Source organism: Scyliorhinus canicula, chromosome 9 (assembly GCF_902713615.1).
Source record: "Scyliorhinus canicula chromosome 9, sScyCan1.1, whole genome shotgun sequence".
Lineage (NCBI taxonomy): Eukaryota > Metazoa > Chordata > Chondrichthyes > Carcharhiniformes > Scyliorhinidae > Scyliorhinus > Scyliorhinus canicula.
Genome location: NC_052154.1, coordinates 156,098,999 through 156,119,727, shown reverse-complemented (window position 1 = coordinate 156,119,727; position 20,729 = coordinate 156,098,999). Strand labels below are relative to the sequence as shown.

Genomic DNA, 20,729 nt, shown 5'->3' with positions numbered 1-20,729 from the left:
TTTTCACTGTACCTCGGTACACGTGACAATAAACAAATCCAACCCAAGTAAAAAAGGACCTGCAAAGATGGAACACACTCCCACTCTCCCTCACGGGGAGAGTGCAGACGATCAAAATGAACGTGCTGCCTAGGTATCTCTCCCTGCTTAGATCCATCCCAGTCTATATCCCCAAGGCCTTTTTCAACTCACTGGACAAATTAATCATGGTGTTTGTAGGGGGGGGGATGCTAGGATCCCAAAGAAGGTCCTACAGAAAACAAAGTCGAGGGGAGGGCTAGCCCTCCCAAACCTACAATTCTACCACTGGGCGGCAGCAGCAGAAAGAGTAATGAAATGGATGAAGGAGCCAGAAGCCGCGCTCCGAGGCCTCCTGCAGGGCACCTCGCTCCGAGGCCTCGCCACGGCGGCACTCCCACCCCCACCCAAAAAACACTCCAGTAGCCCAGTGGTGGTAGCCACCTTCCAGACCTGGAACCAGTTACGGCAGCAACTCGGCTTTCCCGAAATGTCCAACAGAGCCCCCATCTGCAACAACCATAGGTTCATGCCAGCGCTCACCGACGCAGCCTTTAAAAGGTGGAGACAGGACTGGGGGACACTGACAGTTAGGAACCTATACACTGACGGCAGGGTCACAACACTGGACGAACTGACGGAGAGATTCCAGCTAGCTAAGGGCAACAAACTCAGATACCTGCAGCTTAAAAACTTCCTACGGAAGGAGACAAGGACGTACCCACGACCACCATGATAGACACTAATGGAGGAGTTACTGGACGCAAACATTCTAGGTAAAAGAAACTGAAGCAACATGTACGAACGACTGGTAAAGAGGGCCGACACTGGACTGAACACAACGAGGAAGAAATGGGAGGAAGAGTTGGGGCACAAAATAGGGTGGAGACTCTGGAGCGAAGCACTACATAGGGTCAACTCCACTCTCACGTACACAAGTCTCAACCTAACGCAACTCAAGTGGTACATAGAGCCCACTTAACAAGAACCTGAATGAGTAGGTTCTTCCTAGAGGTGGAGGACTGATTTGAACGGTGCCAAGGAGGCCTGGCCAACCATTGCCACATGTTCTGGTCTTGCCCCAGACTTGATGGGTACGGGGTATCAGACCAGCCAGATCTCTTCATGGTGAGGAGGGCGGATGCCTTGCCTTTGCCTCCCTGATCGCTCGCCGTAGAATCCTACTTGGATAGGGGTCAGCAGCACCACCCAAAGCTGCAGACTGGCTGTCCGAACTATCGGAATTTCTCCAAATGGTGAAAATCGAATTTGCCACCCGGGGGTCAGAAGATGGCTTCTTCAGGACATGGGAGCCATTCACCCAACTATTCTGGGACCTGTTGGTGGCCAACAAACAATCAAGTAGCCAGGAGCCAGTGAAAGTAGCTGATACCTGAGAAAAGAGAAGGAAGGGAGGGAGGACTGGGGGTTGGGGGGACAGTGAAAGAGTTGGTAGCCAAACACAACAGAAAAGAAAGGGGAGCTGCAGAGGAGGGGGGGGGGGGGGAGGGGGCAGGGAAGAAGGAAAGACAGGGGGCAAAGAAAAATAGAGGGGAGTCAGAGGGGAAAAAAGATGAGGGAACATAAACTGGAAGGAGAGCACAGGAAACAACAGCGACCGTAACGAACACAGCAGGGCAACAGAGAGTAAGAAAGTATAGGAGGAAGGAATGACAGACGTTAGAAGCGGAGGCAAACACCCCACAGTGAAAAACGACCAGGAGAAGCAAGCAACATCAGTATCACACCCAGTTTTGTTTTGCTTGTGCAAGCCCCCCCTCCCCCAGATTTGTATAATGTATTGTCTCTCCATTGCTTATTTGTATATACACTTCCCCAGCTTCTACTCTCCCGCCCCTTGGTTATTATTTATACGTTTTTTAAATTTATGTAGTGTTTTTGTTTTTGTTATCTATTTTTGGTTTCTCTTTGTGTACACCTGTAAATATACCATGTACAAAAAACCGAATAAAAAACATTTAAAAAAAAATTAAGGCATGGCAGCACAGTGGTTAGCACTGTTGCTTCACGGCACCAGGGACCCAGGTTCGATTCCCAGCTTGGGACACTGTCTGTGCGAAGTCTGCACGTTCTCCACGTGTCTGCGTGGGTTTCCTCCGGTTTCCTCCCACAGGTCCCAAAAGATATGATGTTAGGTGAATTGGACATTCTGAATTCTCCCTCAGTGTACCCGAGCAGGGACCGGAGTGTGATGACTGGGGGCTTTTCACAGTAACGTCATTGCAGTATTCATGTAAGCCTACTTGTGACAATAATAAAGGTTATTATTACTGTTATTATGAAGACCAATTTGCACTCATTTACATCCTCTTGCTGTCATGCACATGTCCTTACTTGGACCAGGTACTGTTCACCCAACTCCCCTGGCTCCCAGTAAAGCAATGCCTGCTTGAATTTAATATTCTCATCCTCGTCTTCATGGCCTATCTTTGTAATCTCCCCGAGATCCCCGCATTCTTCCAGTTCTGGGCTCTTGAGCACACTGATTTTAATCACTCTACCATTAGGCCTTCAGTTGCCTGGCCGCTAAACTCTGGAATCCCCTCCCTAACTTCCCCTTTGTCCTTTAAGACAATCTTTAAACCCTCCTTCTTTGACCATTCTCTTATTCACCCACACTCATGTTACATTTCTATCTTTCTTCAGTTCTAATGAAAGGTTATCTCAACCTGAAATATTAGCTCCATTTCCCTCCACTGATGCTCTCCGAACTGCTGAACAATTTTGTTTTTAGTTCCAATTTCCAGCTTCCCCAATATTTTGCTTTCCTAATATCTCTTTACATGGTTCAGTGCTTTAAAAACACACCTATGATGTCCCTTGGAATGTTTCATTGTATTGAAGCGTCTATGTAAATACAAATTATAGTAAGCAATTAGTCATAGTCCACAAAGAGCCATAGGCATCTCTCTCCATTAAAGAAAGACAATTGGTTATATATAGCTTGAGGGTCACCACTCCACAGGCGTGATGCAAGGCAAGAAGGCAGACCTCCATCAATTACCACAACCGATAGGAGGATTGAGACCACGCCATTGTCATCATTCTGCCCCATGCTCTAGCCATTGAGCTATCAGACTTTACCAGTTATAGTAAGAAATTCGGGACAATTGCCAGGGGCAAAACTCAGACAGGTTATGACACCAGGGGATATATTAGGATGGCCAAAGATCTGGTCAAAAATGTCTATTTTAAGAGATGACAGTGGCATGGTTTCTGTGCTGTAAATACAATGAAGGATGGCACAGAGGTTAGCACTGCTGCCTCAGCGCCAGAGACCAGGATTCAATTCCATCCTTGGGTCACTGTCTGTGTGGAGTTTTGCACTTTCTCCCAGTGTCTGCATGGGTTTCCTCCGAATGCTCCGGTTTCCTCCCCATGGTGCAAAGATGTGCAGGATAGGTGGATTGGCCATGCTAAATTGGCCCTTAGTGTCCTAGGATGTGCAGATTATGATTTCAATCAATGAAATCAATAATGAAATCAATAACTAGGTAGTGGGCCTAGTTGGAGTGCTCTTTCGCAGGGTCAGTGCAGGCTCGATGGACCGAATAGCCTCCTTCTGCACTGCATGGATTCTATGTATTCAATGGAGAAGTGGAGAGGCAGAGAGGTTTAATTCCAGAGATTAGGGGACGAGGCAGTTGAAGGCATAGCTGCCAATGATGGAGTGATGAAAATCAGTGACACACAAGAGTGCAGAATTGGAGTGCTGCTCCTTCATTCTGGAAACTATATATCTTCACAATGCATTTCTCACACCACAATTCAGGATGTACTCGAGAGATTCAATCCCCGGCTCCCCTCGAATCTCGGGAAATAATGAATTGAATCAATCCTTTGTGTTATCTCATACATTGTGACAAAAGGACAGCAACAAAAGGAATCAGATTTGCTCCTCTAACTCTTCAGCACATTTCATTGTGACTATACATGGGTGATGACTCAAGTCTCCCACTCTGACACCTGATGCTATTTGTCTTCTGCCTAAAGAATGTTCACTTTGATCAAACAAGAGAAGATTTGGATAGGGCCATTGTTTGAGATGCAAGCTGTTAACGCGCAGTGCACATTAAATCAGGCATTGTGTTTGAGATCAATAGGGGTTCTGTTGACCTAAACACCCCACAGTGTGCAGATCTCGGCTGCTCATTATCCAGTTCCTTTATTTACCATTGGGTTCAGTATATGCCTGGCTTTGGGAAACTGTTTGAAATGGGAAGTTCTGGTGGTGCCGCACTGTGTACGACAGCCGGGAGACCAGGCTGAACCAATAATTATGGAGTTCTTATATACACATTTGAGAATCGCTGGATTCCCACACACACGCACACCACACACACACACACACAAAGAAAATCAAGATGTAGAGAAGCCAGAGTTGGACTGGGGTGAGCACAGTAAAAAGTCTTACAACACCAGGTTAAAGTCCAACTGGTTTTTTTCAAACACTAGCTTTCAGAGCACTGCTCCCTCCTTCGGTGAATTCCTCACCTGAGGAAGGAGCAGTGCTCCGAAAGCTAGTGTTTGATACACATGTTGAACTTTAACCTGGTGTTGTAAGACTTCTTACAAAGAAAATCAAGTTAACTCCAGATTGTAAACCAGCTTTAAGAACATGCATTTATATACAGGCATTTTGCAAAATTGAGGCTAGGAATCCTGCAATGAATAACTAGTGCCCTGACTCCCCAAAGCCTGTTGCCCACTGTCTACAATGCACAAGTCCAGAGTGTGATGAACTGCTCGCCACTTGCCTAGATGAGTGCAGCAACAACACTTGAGAAACTCAATACCATCCAGAACAAAGCAATCTGTTTGGTTGACATCCCACCCACACACATTCACTCCCTCACAGTGGCAGCAGTGTGTACCATCTCCAACAGGGTTTTCAAAGTGCGGGTCGTTACCCACGGATGGGTCGCGGGTGAGTGTCGCAGCGGTCGCAGAGCGATCAGTCACGGCGTTCCTGAGGTGGTTCCGATCGTGGGAGAAGCGTCGGACGGCCACTACCAGCGTTTACATTCAGAATGGTGGCCGCTGCTGCCTTATGAAAATAAATAAGGCTATATGCATTCTTCCAGCCAGAAGGGGCAGCAGAGAGCAGGTCACGGGTTCTGGGTGTACACCTGACGTCAAGCACCCCCTATGTACATGCTTTTGCTGCCAAATCACAGAGCATAGTGGCTTCCATTTTCCAGTTGCTTGCAAGATGACTGTGACAATGGATTGTTTTCTTAACAGTACGAGACGGCCAGAGACTCAAATATGTGGTGTGCCTACTGGACAGGATCTCACAACAGAATCTGTTGGAGAGAGCTGCTTAAGAGAGTCCAGGGCTGGGCAGAGCAGTGCTCGTGTCCGTTATGTACAGAGCTCCATGGCCTTTGGATAACAGCCTCCAAAGAAGAAACTTAACTCAGGAATAAAGCTATATAAAGATGATTTCTTGAGGTATGGTTTTGTCAATTGTGCCAATGCAAATAAGGATGCAAAGGCCATGTGTGTTATATGCAGGAAAGTACTGGCAAATGAGAAGAAGTTTCAGATTTTGAAAGAGAAAACTGATGGGTGAAAAATTATTTTTCGGATTGAGACCTCAGAGTCAGTTATTAACTTAGAGCTGACTCCATACGCTGCCATGGCTGACTTGTGATACCACATTAAAAACACACCAAAAGCCCATGAGGCTGTCAGCATTCTGGAATAGCATCTCCCTGGAGTATCCAGTGCTGAGAAGTATTTTGTTGCTATTTCCCTTCACGATGTCCTACATGTGTGAGGTTAGATTTTCCATTTTCATAAAGATGAAGACAGCACAAAGGAACTGGCTGAACTCTGTCTGAAATAAGCATTGTCCTTTCCTCCTTTGAATCTGATTCAAGTGAGATCATGAGGACCCCTGTTCAAAAAAGGGAATAGGGATAACCCTGGGAATTACAGGCCAGTTAGTCTTACTTCGGTGGTAGGCAAAGTAATGGAAAGGGTATTGAGGGATAGGATTTCTGAGCATCTGGAAAGACATTGCTTGATTAGCGATAGTCAGCACGGATTTGTGAGGGGTAGGTCTTGCCTCACAAGTCTTATTATATTTTTTGAGGAGGTGACCAAGCACGTGGATGAATGTAAAGCAGTGGATGTGGTGTACATGGATTTTAGTAAGGCATTTGATAAGGTTCCCCATGGTAGGCTTATGCAGAAAGTAAGGAGGCATGGGATAGTGGGAAATTTGACCTGTTAGATAACGAACTGGCTAACCGATAGAAGTCAGAGAGTGGTGGTGGATGGCAAATATTCAGCCTGGAGCCCAGTTACCAGTGGCGTACTGCAGGGATCAGTTCTGAGTCCTCTGCTGTTTGTGATTTTCATTAATGACTTTGAAGAGGGAGTTGAACGGTGGGTCAGTAAATTTGCAGACGATACGAAGATTGGTGGAGTTGTGGATAGTGAGGAGGACTGTTGTGGGCTGCAAAGAGACATAGATAGGATGCAGAGCTGGGCTGAGAAGTGGCATATGGAGTTTAACCCTGAAAAGTGTGAGGTTGTCCATTTTCGAAGGACAAATATGAATGTGGAATACAGGGTTAATGGTAGGGTTCTTGGCAATATGGAGGAGCAGAGAGATCTTGGGGTCTATGTTCATAGATCTTTGAAAGTTGCCACTCAAGTGCATAGAGCCGTGAAGAAGTCCTATGGTGTGCTAGCGTTCATTAGCAGAGGGATTGAATTTAAGAGCCGTGAGGTGATGATGCAGCTGTACAAAACCTTGGTACGGCCACATTTGGAGTACTGTGTGCAGTTCTGGTCGCCTCATTTTAGGAAGGACGTGGAAGCTTTGGAAAAGGTGCAAAAGAGATTTACCAGGATGTTGCCTAGAATGGAGAGTAGGTCTTACGAGGAAAGGTTGAGGGTGTTAGGCCTTTTCTCATTAGAACGGAGAAGGATGAGTGGCGACTTGATAGAGGTTTATAAGATGATCGGGGAATAGATAGAGTAGACAGTCAGAGACTTTTTCCCCGGGTGGAACAAACCATTACAAGGGGACATAAATTTAAGGTGAATGGGTGGAAGATATAGGGGGGATGTCAGAGGTAGGTTCTTTACCCAGAGAGTAGTGGGGGCATGGAATGCACTGCCGGTGGAAGTAGTTGAGTCGGAAACATTAGGGACCTTCAAGCGGCTATTGGATAGGTACATGGATTACGGTAGAATGATGGGGTGTAGATTAATTTGTTCTTAATCTAGGACAAAAGTTTAGCACAACATTGTGGGCCGACGGGCCTGTTCTGTGCTGTATTTTTCTATGTTCTAGCAGGCTTCCCTTTCACATTAAAGGTAAGTGAACGTGGAGTGTGCCATGAAGGTCAGCTAGTTGGCAAAAGGTGGGTCCAGGGAAAAAAAAAGTTTGAAAAACACTGGTGGGATTCTCCATCCCGCTGCACCTAGTTTCTGGGTTGGCGCACCCCCACCGGCAGTGGGATTCTCCATCCCGGTAGCTGCCAATGGAATTCCCATTGCAGTCGGGAAATCCGGCGAAACGGAGGATTCCACTGACGGATAACCAACAGACTGATCTATGAGATACATTGCAGCAACTCACCAAGGCCGCTTCGACAGATCTTTGCAAACTCTACCACCAAGAAGGAGAAGCAGATACCTGGGAACACCATCACCTGCAATTTCTCTCCAAGTCACTCACCATCATGACTTGGAAATGTATCGATGTTCCTTCACTGTCACCGAGTTAAAATCCTGGCACTCCCTCCCTAACAGCAATGTGGCTGCACCTACACCACAGACTGCAGCAGTTCAAGAAGCAGAGCACACCCATCTTCTGAAGGGCAATTAGGAAAGGCAATAAATACTCGCCAAACAAGTGACATCTACATCCTGTGTAAGGATTTTTTTTTTAAATTACAAAACGTTTTATGGAGATCAGCTCTGGGTTGCAAAACTGCCTCTGAGTCAGAGGATTGTGGGTTCAAATGTTACTTGAAAATTGAGCACAAAATCTCTGCTGTAAGACGCAGTGTGGTAGTGACGTGGGGTCTTCCCTGCTGGGAGGGTCCCACACCGAGGTAGCTCCGCCCTGCTGGGAGGGTCCCACACCGAGGGAGCTCCGCCCTGCTGGGAGGGTCCCACACCGAGGGAGCTCCGCCCTGCTGGGAGGGTCCCACACCGAGGGAGCTCCGCCCTGCTGGGAGGGTCCCACACCGAGGGAGCTCCGCCCTGCTGGGAGGGTCCCACACCGAGGGAGCTCCGCCCTGCTGGGAGGGTCCCACACCGAGGGAGCTCCGCCCTGCTGGGAGGGTCCCACACCGAGGGAGCTCTGCCCTGCTGGGAGGGTCCCACACCGAGGGAGCTCCTCCCTGCTGGGAGGGTCCCACACCGAGGGAGCTCCGCCCTGCTGGGAGGGTTCCACACCGAGGGAGCTCCGCCCTGCTGGGAGGGTCCCACACCGAGGGAGCTCCGCCCTGCTGGGAGGGTCCCACACCGAGGGAGCTCCGCCCTGCTGGGAGGGTCCCACACCGAGGGAGCTCCGCCCTGCTGGGAGGGTCCCACACCGAGGCTGCTTATGAATAAAATATGATGACCCTGCCATATGGCCCAGGAATTAGAAGGAATTTCACTTGTTAAAATAAACACTAGGTACGATTCAATGGAAACATTTCTAAGTATAATTTTGGCCGCGTTTGGCAAAAAGATTCTCAATGGCCGCATTGGCAAGATCGTGCTCCGTAACAAAACTGATCCCCCACGAGCTTCTCGCCATTACTGGCTGTCTCGCTGTCTGATTCACCAGTCTCGCTGTCTGATTCACCAGTCTCGCTGTCTGATTCACCAGTCTCGCTGTCTGATTCACCAGTCTCGCTGTCTGATTCACCAGTCTCGCTGTCTGATTCACCAGTCTCGCTGTCTGATTCACCAGTCTCGCGTCTTGCTGATTCACCAGTCTCGCGTCTTGCTGATTCACCAGTCTCGCGTCTTGCTGATTCACCAGTCTCGCGTCTTGCTGATTCACCAGTCTCGCGTCTTGCTGATTCACCAGTCTCGCTGATTCACCAGTCTCGCTATCTGATTCACCAGTCTCGCGTCTCGCTGATTCACCAGTCTCGCGTCTTGCTGATTCACCAGTCTCGCTATCTGATTCACCAGTCTCGCTGTCTGATTCACCAGTCTCGTGTCTTGCTGATTCACCAGTCTCGCTATCTGATTCACCAGTCTCGCGTCTCGCTGATTCACCAGTCTCGCTGTCTGATTCACCAGTCTCGTGTCTTGCTGATTCACCAGTCTCGCGTCTTGCTGATTCACCAGCCTCGCTGTCTGATTCACCAGTCTCGCGTCTTGCTGATTCACCAGTCTCGCGTCTTGCTGATTCACCAGCCTCGCTGTCTGATTCACCAGCCTCGCTGTCTGATTCACCAGCCTCGCTGTCTGATTCACCAGCCTCGCTGTCTGATTCACCAGTCTCGCGTCTCGCTGATTCACCAGACCAGCATCTCGCTGCTAACAGGTTGGAGCTTCTTTTAAAACACTCCCTCACAATTCCCTCCCAGTCAACACACAAGCATGGCAGCGCGCAGACCTGCTCCTCGTTGTGGCAATGCATCACCAGAGCGGTCCAGGCTTCTGAGCCCCATTTTCAGCAATCCGACACACTGCTAAACAGTAAAAGATAAAGTCGCCATGGTCCCAGATAACCATAGTTTGCTTTCCCCCTGTGAGAGGGAGAGCTGACTAGTGGTGATTTAACCTGAGGATCACCACACCTCAGGCATTGGGCAAGTTTAAGATTCATTCAGACGGTATGAGAATTGAATCCACACTGCTGGCCTCGCTCTGCAGCACCAACCTGAGTCTGGCAAACTGAGTTAAACTGAGAGAATCCCCAGCGCTGAAGCCCAACTCTTTAGTGTTTGACTGTTGGCAGCTGACGCTCCTAGAGGTCAGGCACACTGTTCAGGCATCAAAGTTTACTTGACATGCAGTGCACTAATCATCCTCTGAGACATGGCACTTGTGCCTACGCAGAGGCACTTGAGAGTTGAGGGGTGTGAATTGGTATCACAACTAACAAGGCTAATTTCTCATTTGAAATAGCCTGCAGCTGTGAAGCTAGAGGCTGCTCACAGTCAAAGGGAGTGAAATTGCCTTTCAGGAGAGAAACTGCAGCAGGGCTGTGTCCTGGAAGAGTCTGTCAGGACAGACAGGCTGAAGCTTTGGTTGTCCCTGATATGAGCCTCCACAATATTTAAAGGTGGTTTGAAGGCCTCACAGACGCAAAGCCCCTCACCCCCCCCCCCCCCCCCCCCCCCCCCCTACCAGCCCAGGGGCGACCAGCGGTGGGGCTGCATGTTGGAAATTGGAAATGGCTACTCACATCCCCTCAGAGGCCATCGTGCTAGCTTCACATTTTTAAAAAGAACTACTAAATGCCACACATATGATTTCTGGCTGGGGAATTGGGTCATTCCCGGGTGGTCATTGCATTCGACTACAATCTCGCTAATGAGATTGAAATGAGAGTTAACAATAGTTCACCACCTTTGGGCGAGATCCGGAACTCGCCATCGGGAGCAGGCCGGGTGAACTGCAAACTGGTTGCACCTGACGCAAATCTTGATTTTGACCCAGATCGGTGCCGGGCGCATCGCAGTGGTTAAATCATGGCTATCGCTTTTTAGTAAGAAGACTGATGTGTTCTGAAGCAGCTCAAATCCGAAATCAAAACATGGAAAGCTGCGCACTTTGGATGATCTAGGAATAGCTGAACTCTATTTAACCTCTAACAAAATGGAATTGATGCTATTAGCGCTACCGTTGCTTCTATTTAATTATCCTTCAGCCAGACATTCATTAGTGCATCATTAACAGACAGCAAGAGAGAGGCTGGAAATATACTAGAGCAAAATCAGACTTCAACTCCTGAGGAGACAGGCTAAGAGTATTTTTAATCCGAGAAGCTGCCGGACATTGCAATTAAATTATTATCACTTCATTGTTCTTTTATGACAAGGGATCATTTACCGGATAATTCTTGTCCATTCCCCTGTTGAGAAAGAATATTTGTTTATGCAGTACGTTTCATAACTCCGGAATATCCCAAAGAGCTTAACAATCACTTACTTTGGAAGCGTAGTCACTGCTGTAAAGTAGGCAACGTAACAGTCCAATTTGTGCACAGCAAGTGTTCCCAAATATCAATGAGGCAATGATAATCTGCTTTGGTGATGTTGATTTAAGGATAAATATTGGCCAGGACACTGGGTTTGTTTATGTCTACCCACGAGGACAAATGGGGCCTGTGGCTCCCCAAGCCCAGCAAGGGAGCTGGTACCTGTGGAAATTGTACATACCCAAGTAAGGAAGTACCTGGTGCTTGTGTCATCCCAGCCCAGTAAGGCAGCCGGTGCCTGTATCACCCTTAGGCCAGCGCGTGTGGAACTGTATCCACGCGAGGGTCGGCGCGTGTGGAACTGTATCCACGCGAGGGTCGGCGCGTGTGGAACTGTATCCCCGCGAGGGTCGGCGCGCGTGGAACTGTATCCCCGCGAGGGTTGGCGCGTGTGGAACTGTATCCCCGCCAGGGTCAGCGCACGTGGAACTGTATCCCCGCCAGGGTCGGCGCACGTGGAACTGTATCCCCGCGAGGGTCGGCGCGTGTGGAACTGTATCCCCGCGAGGGTCGGCGCGTGTGGAACTGTATCCCTGCGAGGGTCAGCGCGTATGGAACTGTATCCCCGTGAGGGTCGGCACGCGTGGAACTGTATCCCAGCAAGGATCGGAGCATGTGGAATTGTATCCCCGTGAGGGTCGACACGGGTGGAACTGTATCCCAGCGAGGGTCGGCACATGTGGAATTGTATCCCTGCGAGGGTCGGCACACGTGAAACTGTATCCCAGCGAGGATCGGCACACGTGAAACTGTATCCCAGCGAGGATCGGCACACGTGAAACTGTATCCCAGCGAGGAACGGCGCGCGTGGAACTGTATCCCAGCGAGGGTCGGCGCATGTGGAACTGTATCCCTGCGAGGGTCGGCGCGTGTGGAACTGTATCCCAGCGAGGGTCGGCGCGTGTGGAACTGTATCCCCGCGAGGGTCGGCGCGTGTGGAACTGTATCCCAGCGAGGGTCGGCGCGCATGGAACTGTATCCCCACGAGGGTCGGCGCGTGTGGAACTGTATCCCCGCGAGGGTCGGCGCGTGTGGAACTGTATCCCAGCGAGGGTCGGCGTGCGTGGAACTGTATCCCCACGAGGGTCGGCGCGTGTGGAACTGTATCCCAGCGAGGGTCGGCGCGTGTGGAACTGTATCCCAGCGAGCGTCGGCGCGTGTGGAACTGTATCCCAGTGAGGGTCAGTGGTCTGGATCCTCCAAAATCGCGTTTGGCGCAGTGCCGAGTTTCACGACGACCTCGGAGGCCGCTCCTCGCCCCCTATTCTCCCCTCCCGGCGGGGCTAGGAGCGGTGCTCCATAACTCTCGGCCGCCGGGCGGTGCGCCGAGAGTGACGCGACGGCGGCACCTATGTGACATCAGCCGCGCATGTGCAGGTTGGTGGCTCCAACCCGCGCATGCGCGGCTGACGTCACGACGGCTGACAGCTCGAACCCGCGCATGCGCGGTGGCCGTCTTTCCCCTCAGCGGCCCCGCAAGACGTGGTGGCTTGATCGTGCGGGGCGGCGGAGGGGAAATAGTGCGTCCCATTGAGACGCCGGCCCAACGATCAGTGGGCACCGATCGCGGGCCTGTCCCCTCTCGAGCACAGTCGTGGTGCTCATTCCCCACCAGGTCCCCTACAAGCCCCAAAACGGGCATCTCACGGCGATTTCACGACAGCAGCGACCAGGTGTGGTTGCCGCCGTCGTGAAACGGTCGTGAACGGCAGGCCGCTCGGCTCATCCGGGTCGGAGAATTGCCGGTTGCCGTGAAAAACGGCGAGCGGCGATTCTTCCCAGCGGGGGATGGGAGAATCGCAGGGGGCACCAGGGGGTCGTGAAATTAGTTGGAGGGCCCTCCCGCGATTCTCCCACCCGGCGTGGTAGCGGAGAATTGCGCCCAGTGTGTGTGGAACTGCACCCCAGTGAGAGTCAGTGTATGTGGAACTGTATCCCAGTGAGAGTCAGTGTGTGTGGAACTGTATCCCAGTGAGAGTCAGTGTGTGTGGAACTGTACCCCAGTGAGAGTCAGTGTGTGTGGAACTGTATCCCAGTGAGAGTCAGTGTGTGTAGAACTGTATCCCAGTGAGAGTCAGTGTGTGTGGAACTGTATCCCAGTGAGAGTCAGTGTATGTGGAACTGTATCCCAGTGAGAGTCAGTGTGTGTGGAACTGTATCCCAGTGAGAGTCAGTGTGTGTGGAACTGTACCCCAGTGAGAGTCAGTGTGTGTGGAACTGTATCCCAGTGAGAGTCAGTGTGTGTGGAACTGTATCCCAGTGAGAGTCAGTGTGTGTGGAACTGTATCCCAGTGAGAGTCAGTGTGTGTGGAACTGTATCCCAGTGAGAGTCAGTGTGTGTGGAACTGCATCCCAATGAGAGTCAGTGTGTGTGGAACTGTACCCCAGTGAGAGTCAGTGTGTGTGGAACTGTATCCCAGTGAGAGTCAGTGTGTGTGGAACTGTACCCCAGTGAGAGTCAGTGTGTGTGGAACTGTATCCCAGTGAGAGTCAGTGTGTGTGGAACTGTATCCCAGTGAGAGTCAGTGTATGTGGAACTGCATCCCAATGAGAGTCAGTGTGTGTGGAACTGTACCCCAGTGAGAGTCAGTGTGTGTGGAACTGTATCCCAGTGAGATTCATGACTGTATATTGTGAGTGGAGAATATCTAGAAGATCGGTTTGGAAGATGAGAGTCACTGCAATGAACTAATGAGAACTCGCTCTATATTAAAAAATGGTTAATGACGGCCTGACTTTCCGCTACAACAGACAAACGCGTGGGACCTCTCAAAGCCTCGCCTGCAATCCAACAGGTGCCAGTTTCCTTTCAGAGTTAAGAAATGTTATTTTGTTTTCACAACATCCAAATTGGTCAACCTTCCCTCCATCCCACTTCCTCCCCCGCTCACCATGCTGCCTGGACCTCTCCTGCTGGACCGTCTGCAACAACCAGGAGCAGACAGACACTGAGAGCTGCTTACCGTAACGGGAATCAATGTGTAAGTCTCTGCGTCCAGTCCTGCGCTCTGACCGTTAACACTGCAACTGTGGCCCTCTGGCTTTCACACTGCACTCTCTGCTCCCAGGGGGCTGCGGGCTGCAGCATGATGATTGCTAAGCTGCATCACGTCGCCTTGGTTACACACTTGATCCGCTTTCAGAAGGGAAGGTTAACCAATGGAGAGCCCCCATGCCCCTTTCATTGAGCAGATTAAGTAGCAGCCATGTGATGCTGGTGTTCCAGTCAGTGAACTGCTCCTGCGGAGGCTCGGTGTAAACAGAGTAATTGTACCGCATTGCTGCCTACACTAATCCAAACTGTCTGTATGTTCCAGCTCAACGCACTGCTGGTGGACAGGATGGATCTGTGGTACAATTTCTGTTGAGTCAAAGTTTAGGAAACTTTGTTTTTGAATTAACTCATTTACTTTTTTGTTTCATAAATTTAGAGTAGCCAATTATTTTTCTTTTCCAATTAAGGGGCAATTTGCCTAACCTGCACATCTTTAGGTTGTGGGGGTGAAACCCACACAGACATGGGGAGAATGTGCAAACTCCACTCGGACAGTGACCCGGGGCCGGGATTCGAACCCGGGTCCTCAGCGCCGCAGTCCCAGTGCTAACCACTGCGCCACATGCCACCCCGACTCATTTACTTTTTTAAAAATGCAATCTTAACAAAATGCAAAGGCAAATCTCAAGAGGCTGTCTGACTTAATTTTTTATCCAAACATGTTTATTGAAAATTATCTATATTGTTCAACAGAACCCGAAACAATCAAACAGATTTAACAGGAGAAGAGAAAAGCACAAAGAAAACATACACAACACATCTAATTAACACAAAAACTCACCTAAACCCTCAAACAACTGACGGTGACGAGCTCCTTAGAAAAGAAAATGAAGGGTGGCACGTGGCACAGTGGTTAGCACTGGGACTACATTGCTGAGGACCCGGGTTCGAATCCCGGCCCTGGGTCACTGCCCGTGTGGAGTTTGCACATTCTCCCTGTGTCTGTGTGGGTTTCACCTCCACAACCCAAAGAAAGATGTGCAGGGTGGGTGGATTCGCCATGTTAAATTGCCCCTTAATTGGAAAAAAAATAATTGGGGACTCTAAATTTATTAAAAAAAGAAAAGAAAATGAATGGTTGCCACGTTAGGGAGAACGTCTCCACCGACCCCCTGATGGTGAATTTGACCTTCTCCAAATGCAGAAATGACATAAGGTCACCCAGCCAAGCCGAGGCACTGGGCGGTGCAGGGGAGCGCCAGCCAAGCAGAATTCACCTCCAGACTAGCAACGAGTCTGCCTTTCCCTCAGACTGCGCTACCGGTGAATCTGACACCCCAAATATGACCACCACCAGACATGGATCCAATCTACACAGAGTATCTCCGACATGGTGTTAAAGAATTCCACTGCAATTCGCATACCACCACAACCGGTCCAGAGCAGACGCCATCCCACTGGCCCTATGCTCATCCCCGAGCATCTCAACAACAAGGACTCCTCCGTCAGACTCCTATTCATTGGCTACAGCTCTGCCTTCAACAGTATAATCCCAGCCAAGCTCCTCTTAAAGCTCCAAAACCTAGGACTTGGCTCCTCACTCTGCAACTGGATCTCGACTTTCTGACCCATAGACCACAATCAGTAAGGACGCCTGTCTGCATCAATGGGACCGAGGTGGAGATGGTTGACAGCTTCAAATTCCGAGGTGTGTACATCACCAACAATCTGTCCAGGTCCACCCACATCAACGCTACGACCAAGAAACCATAACAGCGCCTTTACTTTCTCAGAAAACAAAGGAAATTCAGCATGTCCACATTGACTCTTGTCAATTTTACAGATGCACCATAGAAATAATAATAATCGCTTATTGTCACAAGTAGGCTTCAATTAAGTTACGGTGAAAAGCCCCTATTCGCCACATTCTGGCGCCTGTTCGGGGAGGCTGGTACGGGAATTGAACACGCGCGTCTGGCATTGTTTTGCATTACAAGCCAGCTGTTTAGCCCACTGTGCTAAACCAGCTCCTAAAGGATCCTATCTGGCTGCATCACAGCCTGGTATGGCAACTGCCCAGCCCAAGACTGTAAAAAAATACAGAGAATCGTGAACATTGCCAAGTCCATCACACAAACCCGCCTCCCATCCATTGACTCTGTCTACACCTCCTGCTGCCTTGGGAAATCGGGCAGCATAATCAAAATTTTGTCTACAAAATTATGAAGGGCATAGACAGAGTGGATAGAGGCTTTTTCCCAGGGCACAGGAGTCAATTACTAGGGGGCATAGGTTTAAGGTGCAAGGGGCAAGGTTTAGAGGCGATGTACGAGGCAAGTTTTTTACACAGAGGGTAATGGGTGCCTGGAACTCGCTGCCAGAGGAAGTGGTGGAAGCAGGGACGATACTGACATTTAAGGCACATTTGACAAATACATTAACAGGATGGGAATAGAGGGATACGGACCCAGGAAGTGTAGAAGGTTTTAGTTTAGACGGGCAGCATGGTCGGCACAGCCTTGGAGGGCCGAAGGGCCTGTTCCTGTGCTGTGCTTATCTTTGTTCTTTGTTCTTTGTTCAAAGACCCCTCCCACCCGGGTTATTCACTCTTCCAACTTCTTCCATCGGACAGAAGATACAAAAGTCTGAGAACACACACTAACAGATTCAAAAACAGCTTCTTCCCCACTGTTACCAGACTCCTGATTGACCCTCTCATGGACTAAACTGATCTCTTCACACATCTTCTCTACTGAGTAGTACCATACTCCTGTATACTTCACCCAATCCCTGTGTATATGTATTTACATTGTGTATTTATGTATGCCCTATGTTTTCTTTTCATGTACGGAATTATCTTTTTGAGCAGTACGCAGAACAATATTTTTCATTGTACCTCGGTACACGTGACAATTAAACAAATACAATACAGTACAATACAATACAAGAAAGGAGCCCAGTAGCCTGTCAACTTGGGACAGGACCAGAACAAATGCCACACTCCGGCGCCTGTTTGGGTACACAGAGAGAGAATTCAGAATGTCCAAATTACCTAACAGCACGTCTTTCGGAACTTTTAGGAGGAAACCGGAGCACCCGGAGGAAACCCATGCAGATACGAGGAGAACAGGCTGACTCCACACAGACAGTGACCCAGCGGGGAATCGAACCTAGGACCCTGGTGCTATGAAGCAACAGTGTGAACCACTGTGCTACCAAGCCGCCCATGGGGGTTGTCAGTGAGCATCCAGCACTTGCAGGCGTAGGTGGAGAACACCAACCGCGTGCAGCATTATGAGGTAGTGCCAACTATGCATGCCACCCAGGCCAAAACCGAACGGGTGGTGCCCGTAGTGAAGGCCTTGGGGGCGAAGGTTTCGGCTATGGATCAGCATGCCCAGGCCTGGGACAATCTGTACAGTCAGTGGCCGAGGCCCAGGACAGAGTTGCCATGTGCCAGAGCTACCTGGACATCGTAGTGGCACTTCTGAGCATGGCTCAGTCACAGCGCGAACATGGCTGAGAGCGTTTGCGGCATTGCCCTGGCGCTGACCAGTGTGGCATAGACACAGAGGGAGGAGGCCCAGTCCCAGATGGGGGTGGCACAGTCACTGGCTGATGTGGCACAGATCTAGAAGGTGGTGGCACAATCAATGGGTGATGTGGCGCAGTCCCAGACGGAGATGGTCCACATCCTGTGCTCCATGACCACGAGCGTGCAGACCTGGTCGAGACCAGGGTGGGCCTCCAGGACTAGCAGCGCCAGGTGGTGGGGGGCCTCAGGGGATGGCTCCGCTCACATCACTGTCCCATGGAGTAGCCCGGGGACCTTCAGGAACCCCAAGGGAGGAGGAGGTGATGGGGCCCGTGCCGATGACTCCCGCAGGAGAGATGCCGGAACATTGCAGCACCTCGGACCCCCCTATCCTGTCCCTGGCACACCTGGTGGACAGTGGGGTGAACAAGGCGGCACCATGCCACCTGGGACACCCCAGCAGCAGTCTGGTCAGGGTGTCTATTCAGGTCTGGTCGCCCCAGAAGACTGTGGTTCTCTTTGTGTTGCTTATTTCAGGACGGTTGGTGTAGTGTTCACAAAAACCACGGTATAGCTTTTACTTAAACAAAGCTATGATTTTATTTACACTCCGAAAACTGGAATTAGGCACTTTGTTCTGAAGAATACAGAATTGATTAATAACATCAAACTACACTCATCTACTGCTAATCTCACTACTGGTATCAATTATAATCTAACCTTACTCACACTATCTGTTCCTATGAGGCTGGTTTAGGGTTCCTAGGAGCTGGTTTAGCTCACTGGGCTAAATCGCTGGCTTTTAAAGCAGACCAAGCAGGCCAACAGCACGGTTCCCGTACCAGCCTCCCCAGACAGGCGCCGGAATGTGGCGACTAGGGGCTTTTCACAGTAACTTCATTGAAGCCTACTCGTGACAATAAGCGATTTTCATTCATTTCATTTTCATATGACCTTCACGAGCTGTCTCCTGCATACACTCCACCCCTAATATACTGCCCAAAATATAATAATCTTTATTGTCACAAGTAGGCTTACATTAACACTGCAATGAAGTTACTGTGAAAATCCCCTAGTCGCCACATTCTGGCGACTTTTCGGGTACACAGAGGGAGAATTCAGAATATCCAATTCACCTAACAGCACATCTTTCGGGACTTGTGGGAGGAAACCAGACACCCGGAGGAAACCCACGCAGACACAGGGAGAACGTGCAGACGCGGCACAGACAGTGACCCAAGCCGGGAATCGAACTTCGGACCCTGCTACTGCAAAGTAACAGTGCTAACCACTGTGCTACCATGCCACCCTGGTGGGCTCAGTCCACATTGAAATGGACATATTGTGCCGACTGGGCCTATAGGCCACTATGATGGCACGGATGTACCTGCGCACTGAGTTCTGGACAGGTCCCCACTCAGTGCCTGGAAGCCGGGAAGGACTCCATGGCGTAAAAGCTCAGGGCGACCGTCACCTTAATGGCCACAGGGAGCAGGTGTCCTCCAGGTGCTCCATGACCTCGCAGTTATGTTGCACTGTCCTCCTGCTCAGCTGGAGCCTTCAATGGCATGCCCGGTCTGGAAGATCCTCCAATGCCAGGCGCTGCCGGTACTTGCGAGGCCTCATGCGGTGCCCCCTTTGCACCTCCTCCTCCTCCTCGGCCTATTGGGCAGCTGGCTCTCCATCCTCAGTGGCTGCCTCCTGTTCCTCTGGGGTAGGCTCTGCTGCAGCAGCTTCGTCCTCCTCCTCGAGCAGCTCCAGCTCGTACAGCCTCAGTGCATCCCCCAGGGCTGCGGTGACTAGGAGGAAGGTCACCATTGCTGGTTGAATTCCAATATCCATTGCCTGCAGGGAGTGAAAGGCCGACATGTTAGCATGGTGCGCACCCCCGTGCCCAACCAAGTCCAACGGGTACATGGTGACCCCAGTTGGCACTGCAAACCCTGCCCCCGAATGTCCCCCCTTCCCCCATCCCTGGGGTGGGAGAGTGGGGGCTGGGGTATGGAGGTATGATTTTCAATTGGAAATCCAGACTAGGTCTTCGATGCACTTTTAATATCAAATCCACTCCAGGATTTTACACCACCCCTTTAAGGTTTCCTAGGAGCATCCAGACGGCTGGTATCACTCTGCAGAATAATAATAATAATCGTTATTAGTGTCGCAGGTAGGCTTACATTAACACTACAATGAAGTTACTGTGAAAATCCCCGAGTCGGCATGTTACAGCGCCTGTTCGGGTACACTGAGGGAGAATTCAGAATATCCAATTCACCTAACAGCACTTTTTTCGGGACTTATGGGAGGAAAGCGGAGCACGGGGAGAACGTGCAGACTCTGCACAGACTGTGACCCAAACTGGGAATCAAACCCAGCTCCCTGGATCTGTAACCAGGGGCCAAGGTGGGTGGACAGTGGGGTGCTCAGCAAGATGGCTGCCTTACAGGGCACTGGAATGGTGATCTGTACCTGGACACAGCCCAATTCTGGTCACCACCTCCCCCCCCCCCAGCCCGGCCAGTGTCCAGTCTGGTAGCCCACGCTCGCGTCTCTCCATGTCCTACCCTCTCTCTCCCTCTCAGAAGCCTGTTTCTTGATTTTTAAAAGCACAAGTGAACCTCGCCCTTCGAGAATTCCCCCCCAAGTGGGGGTGGAGAATTGCGGAGGCCCCAGAGAATACCAGGTCTGTACGTGTACGTGTGAATGGAACACATTGACACCACTGTCAAGGCAACGGAGAATTGAGAATTGGCGTGAAGCCGGCGCCCGCCACATCAGAACCAATTCTCCGCCCAATTGCGCTTCTCGATTCCGCCGTCAGCCGGCGGAGAATCCCGTGTCACCTTTTTTTATGTGTACAAAATTATGAGGGGAACAGATTGTTTCCCTTGGTGGAGAATTCTAGAACCAGGGGGTTCTAGATTCAAGGGAAGTGGCAGAGGTGTAGAAGGGACATGAGGAAGAACCTTTTTCCACAAGAGCAG

The 20,729-nt window shown here is 50.3% G+C and overlaps 1 protein-coding gene across 2 annotated transcripts in view; it reads right to left on the bottom strand.

The window, feature by feature from the left end:
* rassf7b (Ras association domain family member 7b) overlaps positions 1-14,320 on the bottom strand; it is a 130,420-nt gene extending 116,100 nt beyond the window's left edge. Inside the window, exon 1 of one of the 2 annotated variants that reach the window (XM_038808002.1) lies at positions 14,179-14,320. The gene's annotated coding sequence lies outside the window, so the exon portion shown is untranslated. Of the gene's footprint in view, positions 1-14,106 lie in introns of both variants that reach the window. The other variant, XM_038808005.1, reaches the window with a different exon arrangement.
* Positions 14,321-20,729: the final 6,409 nt, after the last annotated feature.